This window comes from Chiloscyllium punctatum, chromosome 50 (assembly GCF_047496795.1).
Source record: "Chiloscyllium punctatum isolate Juve2018m chromosome 50, sChiPun1.3, whole genome shotgun sequence".
NCBI classification, from domain to species: Eukaryota; Metazoa; Chordata; class Chondrichthyes; order Orectolobiformes; family Hemiscylliidae; genus Chiloscyllium; species Chiloscyllium punctatum.
The window spans coordinates 46311679-46319204 of NC_092788.1; positions in this window are offsets into that span (position 1 = coordinate 46311679).

Consider the following 7526-nt stretch of genomic DNA (forward strand, 5'->3'; position numbering starts at 1 on the left):
TGAAGAGGAAAACTGGAACAGGGCCAGGTTTGGGGCCATTCTGCAGGATCTGGCCATCGTCAATGTCGTGAATTTAAAATTGCACAATGCCCAGTTATAATCCAACTCGCTTTGGAAGGGCTGGTGATCACTGTAACAGATGAAAGGCTTAAACTAAATTTGTTTGATATTATATTCCATGACACTGCCATCCTGTTGTTATGAATTCTGTACCTTAGGATTGTGCTCCACAACCACCTGATAAAGAAGCAGTGCTCTGAAAGCTAGTGCTTTCAAATAAACCGGTTGGACTGGGACCGAGTGTTGGGTGATCCCCAGTCCGACACCAGCACCTCCACATTATGATTCTAATCGATTGGGTGAGTCTGTTTGAAGGAAAAAGAACAACTGGCAAATGGGAGGCTTTTCAAAGTGTGATCTCAAGAATCCAGGACCAGTATGCCCCATTGGGATAAAGGGAAAAGCTGGAAGGGTTAGGGATCCTTGGCTGATGAGGGATAATAAGGCTCTGGTCTTGAAATGAAGACTGCATACATTGGGTTTAAGATTTCCGTGTCTACATATTCTTAAAGACACGATCAATCTGTGGAGACCCTACAATCCTCTCAGTCCCTGTAATACTCCCAATCTGCAGAAGTCATTCCAATGCCTGTGACTCTTTCAATACAGTTCCTACAAGATCCACTATCTGTGTGATATCTTTTCATTGCCAGCACCCACCCTGTCAATGTAAGCTCCTCCAGTGTCTCCATCCATCTACTCATTTCCACAATCTTCTCCAGCTCTTCCATGTGTAAACATCACCCTCCCCTACAACCCTTCCCACTCTGACCAAACTGGAGGAGGTTACTAATGCTCCCTAATCTGTGAAACTGTCTCCAACCAAAATTGCTGTTTTTATCACTTGGCGAATCTGTCTGATTCCACACCCTCTTTATTTAAATAACCTGTAGAGGAAGCCTTCCTGTGTCTATAAACATCTTCAGTCACGACTACCCTCCATACGTCTAGTGGTTTTTCCAATCTGTACAACCCACTTTATCTCTGTACTCAGCTCCATTCACCTGAAACATTCCTGTCTGTGTAAAACACCCCATCCTACCAACATCCTTATCCCTGTAAACTGCTCCATTCCTCCCAACCTCCCCATCTCCATGTCCTCCTGTAGGCCCGACAGCTCTCCACATTTCTGGAACCTCCTGTGGCTCTATGCTCCTCCATCCCTGTGAAAGCACCTCCTGTCCCCACAATTCTCCCAGTCTGGGTCATCTGCTCCAGATCAGACCATTGCTGTCTCTGTTACCTCATACAACCTGAGCAACACCTCCTATTTGTGTCACTTCATTCAGATCGCATCCTCTCCCGCTTCCCGAAACCTCTTGCTGCCATCATAACCCTTGCTATTTAGAACATGGAATAGCACATTCCAGTACAAGCCCTTCCTCCCTCAATATTGTGCTGACCTTTTATCCTACTCTGAAGATGAAACGAACCTACATACCTTACATATTACTATCATTGATGTGCCTATCCAAGAGTTGCTCAGATGTCTGTAATGTGTCTGAATCTACAACAATGGCTGGCAGTCCATTCCACGCACCCACCACACTCTGTGTAAATAATGTACCAGTCCCGTCCATGCCGACAGGATATCCCAACCCAATCTAGTCCTACCTGCCATAACCTGGCCCATATCCCTCTGATATCTAAGCTAAACCTTTCACCAATTACCTTCAACGTGTGTCCCCTTGTGATAGCCATTTCGCCATGGGAAGCAGTCTCTGGTTATCCACTCTATCTCGGCCTCTCATTCCCTTGTACACCTCTATCAAGTCACCATTCTTCCTCCTTCGCTGTGATCAGAAAAGCCCTAGCTTCCACAATCTACCTTCTATGGGCATGCCCTCCAGTCCAGGCAGCATCCTGCTAAATCTCCTCTGCACTGTCTTTAAAGCTTCCACGTCCTCCCAATAATGAAGTGAACAGAACTGTTCACAATATTCGAAGTGTGGTCTAACTGGGGTTCTGGAGAGCTGCACCAAAATCTCACATCTCTTAAATTCAATGCCCCTGCTAATGAAAGCCAACACACCATCCGCCTTCTTAACAGCCTGTCAACTTGGGTGGGAACCTGAGGGACACAGGATCCCTTTGTTCCTGCACGCTGCTAAGAATCCTGGCTTTAACCACGTAAAGGTTTTCTGCAGAATCCTCCAATCTAAAACTATCCCTATCATTGTAAGTTCCTACAGTCCCTCCAACACTCATAAACTGTGAAACCTCCTCAAGTCCCAATATTCCTAATGTCTGCAAAGTCCTCCCGTCCTGATGTCCCTCCATAACTCTGTAACCCCCACCATCCTCCAGTGCTCTTCTGGGGAACATTGCAGAGGAAGGAGGAGTTGGAGAGTCTGGGCCATGTTGCGAGGTATGAAGGGCTGCAGAACCTGGAGAATGTTACAAATGTTGGAAGGGACGTGGGACTTGCAGAAGGTTAGAGGTTCCGGGATTCATTGAACCTGCAGGATGGGACAGGGGATGGCTTGTGGAACCTGGAGGATATTATGATTTGAACGACAGGTAATTTTTGATTGGACCATTCAGCTGATCTTACAGTCATAGAGATGTACTGAATGGAAACAGACCGTTCATTCCAACCCAGCCATGCCGACAGGACATTCCAACCCAATCTAGTCCCACCTGCAAGTACCTGGCCTATCTCCCTCCAAACCCTTTCTATCCATATATCCATCCAAATGCTTCTTAAATGTTGCAATTGTACCATCTGTAAGATCGGCTGAAAGATCCAATCAAACATTACCTGTGGTTCAAATCATAACACCTTCCAGGTTCCACAACCCATTCATGGTCCCATCCTGCAGCTCAGATATCCCAACCCAATGTAGTCCCACCTGCTAGCACCTGGCCAATCTCACTCTAAACCCTTCCTATTCATATACCCATCCAGATGCCTTTTAACTGTTGCAGTTGTTCTAGCCTCCACCACTTCCTCTGGCAGCTCATTCCATATATGTACTATGCTCTGCGTGAAAAAGTCGCCCCTTTTTATCTTTTATATCTTTCTACTCTCACCCTAAACCTTGCCCTGTAATTCTGGACTCGCACACCCCAGGAGAAAGCCTTTGTCTATTTACCCTATCCATGCCCCTCTTGATTTTATAAACCTCTATAAGGTCACCCTCAGCCTCTGACTCTCCAGGGAAAACAACCATCACCTGTTCAAACTCTCCCTATAGCTCATCCCTGGGAACGTTGTTGTAAATCTTTTCTGGACCCTTTCAAGTTTCACAAAATCCTTCCGATCGGAAGTAGAACAGAGTTGCATACAGCATTCCAAAAGTGGCCTAACCACTGTCTTGTACAGCCGCGACATGACCTCCCAACTCCTGTACTCAATACTCTGACCAATAAAGGAATGTATACCAAGCGCCTTCTTCACTATCCTCACTACCTATGACTCTACTGTCAAGGAACTCTGTATTTCATTTAAAAAATTGCATAGACAGGTAGAGTGGTCCGAGGTCTTCTGGGTAATGCTAGTTCAGTCTAAGCTGGTCGGCAGAGTCAGTGAAGTATTTGCAGCGCTGTCTGATGAATGGTCGAGAGATAATGCACATGTCAAACATGCTGTTGTAAGTGCTTATGGATTGCTTATGAAAGGGAAGGCACTACAATTCCCTTTACTGTACCATTGCTATCTGTCAATCCTCCGAATTGTTGAAACCTGCTCTCACCATTGCAACTCCCATTATTTCCTAACATTGTTGAGTCTCTAAAACCATCCCTTTCAGGTTAATCTCCTCCACTGCATACAACACTCCTAGCCTGTGTAATCTCTTCAATTCCTTCAGTTCCTCTATACCTATGTGTAGGTGTGACTGCTTTGTAGCCATTGTATCCTCATTTATGTCTGCAAAAGGGTCTGCTCACTGCAGCAAATCCTATGCTCATAAGTGAATCTGGTCTCTCACAAGACTGTCTATCACTCTCTCTCCTCCAATCCCTACAAGCTTCCCTATCCCTGTCGTATCTTGCAGCATGCACACCACTCGCTCTCTCTGACATACCTTCCAATGTATAAATTCATCTCTCCTTCTAACTGTATCCAGTCTACAACTTCATCCCTGTCCGTACAACATCCTCCAGCCCATATACTCCTCTCTATTGCTGCAGCATTCTCCAGCTTATATCATCTTCCATGTGCTTGTAACATTCTCCAGTCCATACTCCCCACCCTTTCCCTGTAATATGCTCCAGTCCATACCATCCTCCCTCTCACTGTGATATTCTCCAGATCCCACAACTGTTGTTAAATGTACGACATCCTGGAATATGTGAATGTTTCTACGCCCTGATCAACATAGTCCATATAACAATCCACAACCCTATACACATCCCTATCTCTGAAGTCTAATCAAAGACGCTTTCTCTCTCTAACTTCCTCCAAACAATAAAATGTTTTCTCCTGCAAACATTCTGTAGCAACTGTAACTATGTTTAACCCTGCAACGTCGTCACACTCCCAAACATCTCTCCCACTCTGTGACCTCTAACCATCCCTCAAAGGCCCTCTCTCGGTGACACGTGCCATGCATTTGCAACAAGGCAGATGGAATGACAGCATTAACTGAAGGGAACAGATATGATCGAACTGTTATTGTGGAGGTGTGGCTGCAGAATGATCATGACAGTGATGTGATTATTGAGGGGTTGTAGGGATTTAGGCAGGATCAGCAAAAAACCAAACAAGGTCCCGTTTTGTTGTGAAGAAAGGATGGAGTCAGTGCATTAGTGAGACAGCCAATTTAATCTGGGAATCAAAATATAGAGTCGTTTTGAATAGACAGCTTCCAAGTTGCACAGGGGATCTGGAAGATCAAATCACAATCCATGCTCGTTGTTAAGTTGGGTGCAATATCTTCTTGGTGATAGTAGACAGAGGCATGTGGAGTGGTCAATTTCTGATTGGACGTCTGTGGTCAATGCTGTTTCACAAGGATCAGTGCTGTGATGTCTGTGTGTAATTTATATCTGTGATTCAGATGAAAAGGTCAGCAGTTTGAATGGTAATTTTTGCAGACGACATTTAGAAAGGCATGTAATGATTAGGGATAGTTAGGGGAATTGTGGATAGTTAGGAAGAGTGTTCAAGGTTGCAGCAGTTGCAACTTTCAGCTGGAACGTTGGACAGAGATGTGGCAAATTGAATTTTATCGGGACAGGTGTGAAGTGATGCATTTATGAAGTCAAATGGAAGAGACAAATACAGCAATTGACTAGCTGGAAACATTGATAAACAGAGAGACATTGGAAACAAATCCATAGCTCCCTAAAAATAACAACACAACAGGATGTGGTGGTAGAGGGGGAGTATGGTATGCTTACCTTCATTGTTCACAGTATTGAGTACTGACGTTTGCATGTCATGTTGTGACTGAATGAAACTTCATTCGGCCATGTTTGGAAGGTTGCGTGTCGTTCTCATCGACACACCACAGGAAGGCTTTGGGGAGGTTGCAACAGAGGGTTGACAGAATATTGCCTGGATGAGAATGTGTTGACTGTAAGGAGGATGGACGCAGTTCGATTGTCTTGCGAGAATATCGGAGACTGAGGGGTGACCTGGTACAGGTATATAGCATTAGGAGAGGGGTGAATAGTGTGGATAGTTGGAATACTCCTTCCAATGTATTAATATCAAATACTAGGGCGCATCGGTTTAAGGTGAGAGCTAAACGTTTTATGTGAGATGAATAAGGCCAGTTGTCTTTACCGAGAGGGTAGAAGTTGCTCAGGAGGTGGGAGAGGTGGCAACGAGAGCAAACATTTGAAGGGCATTTAGACAGAAACATGAACAGACAGAGAATAGAGAGATATCACCCATGTGCAGGCAGATAGGATTAGTTTAGAACAGCATCATGGTCAGCACAGCCATGGTGGGCCGAAGGGCCTATTACTCTGCTGTACTGTTCGATTTTCTAATTTAACGACATCTAACCTGTCAAAGCCCCTCCGAATCCTGGATGTTTCATTCAATTTCTCTCCCATTCTTCAAAACCCCAATAGGTTCAAGGGCAATCTACTTCACCTCTTCTCATTCGAAAATCCTGCCATCTCCAGGATCAGCCGTGTGAACCTTCCCTGGCCTGCCTCCAATACAAGAAAGTCTTTCCTGAGGGCACGGGTACTGTTCATTATAATCTAGGTGTGGTCTGACTTGTACCTTGTATCGTTTTAGCAAGGCTTCCCTATTTTTAGATTCCAGTCCCTTTGTAATAAATGGCAACATTTGATTTGCCTTCTCTATGACCTGCTGATTCTGTAAGCTACCTGTTTCAGTTTGATTCACAAGGATTCCCAAAACCCTTTGTGCAGTCAGTCTGAAACCAAATGGTGTTAGCCTGACAGTAAGTCGGGAACATGCTGGAATGTGCTATAAAAATATGACAATAAATTATAACTAGATACTTAGAAACAATGGGAGATGTATGATTTTATAAAAGGGGAATATTTTTAAATCTGTTGAATTCTATATTTTGGTGTGACCTTAAATGGCAAAATAGATAAGGTTGGGGGAGGCTAGTTGCGGTAGAGGGATATTTGAAATTTCAGAAGCATTTTGACAAGTTTCAACCAGGGCTAAAAAATAGCTCGTGAGAGAATAGGGCCCCTGAAAGGTCAATGAGGCTGTTTGTGTGAATCACTGCTGATGGGGGAGATACTGAACAAATATTTTGCATTAGGGTTTACTGTAGAGAAAGACATGGAAGCTCGGGAACTTGGGAAAATACATAGGCATGTCTTGAAAAGAGTTCACATTGGAGAACAGGAGGTGCTGGATGTCTTAACATGATAAATGTTAGATAAAACCTTGGGACATGATCAGATATATCCCAGCGCCTTGTGAGAAGCGAGGGAGGAAAATTGCAGGGCCCCTCCCCGACATATTTGCATCATCAACAGCCACGACTGACCAGTGAGACTGATGGCAGGGTGGTAATTTGTTGGAGGAGATTCTGAGGGAAACGATCATCATGTCTTTGGAAAGGTAAGAACAGATTAATGATCGTCAGCATGGCTTTGTGAATGGGAAATTTTGTCTCAAATGTGAGTGTGGAGATAGACAAGTGAGAGATCAAAGCAGAGCAGTACACGATGTCCACATGAACTTTCTCAAGGCCTTTAACAAGGTTCTGCATGGCAGACTGGTTGGGAAGTTTAGATCAGACATAACCAGGGAGCGCTCACTAACTAGATACAAAACAGATTGACGGTAGGAGACAGAGCATGTTCATAGAGGGTTGCCACACCAACTGCAGGCCTGTGACCAACGGTGTGCCATGGGGTTCGGTGCTGGGTCACTGTTGTGCATCCTTTATATAAACAGTTTGGATGATAGTACAGGAGTCATGGTGAGCAAGTTTGTGAGTTAGACTGAAATTGGTGATAATGTGGACAGTGAAGAGGATTATTGAAGAGTACAATGGAATCAACAGTACTGCTGG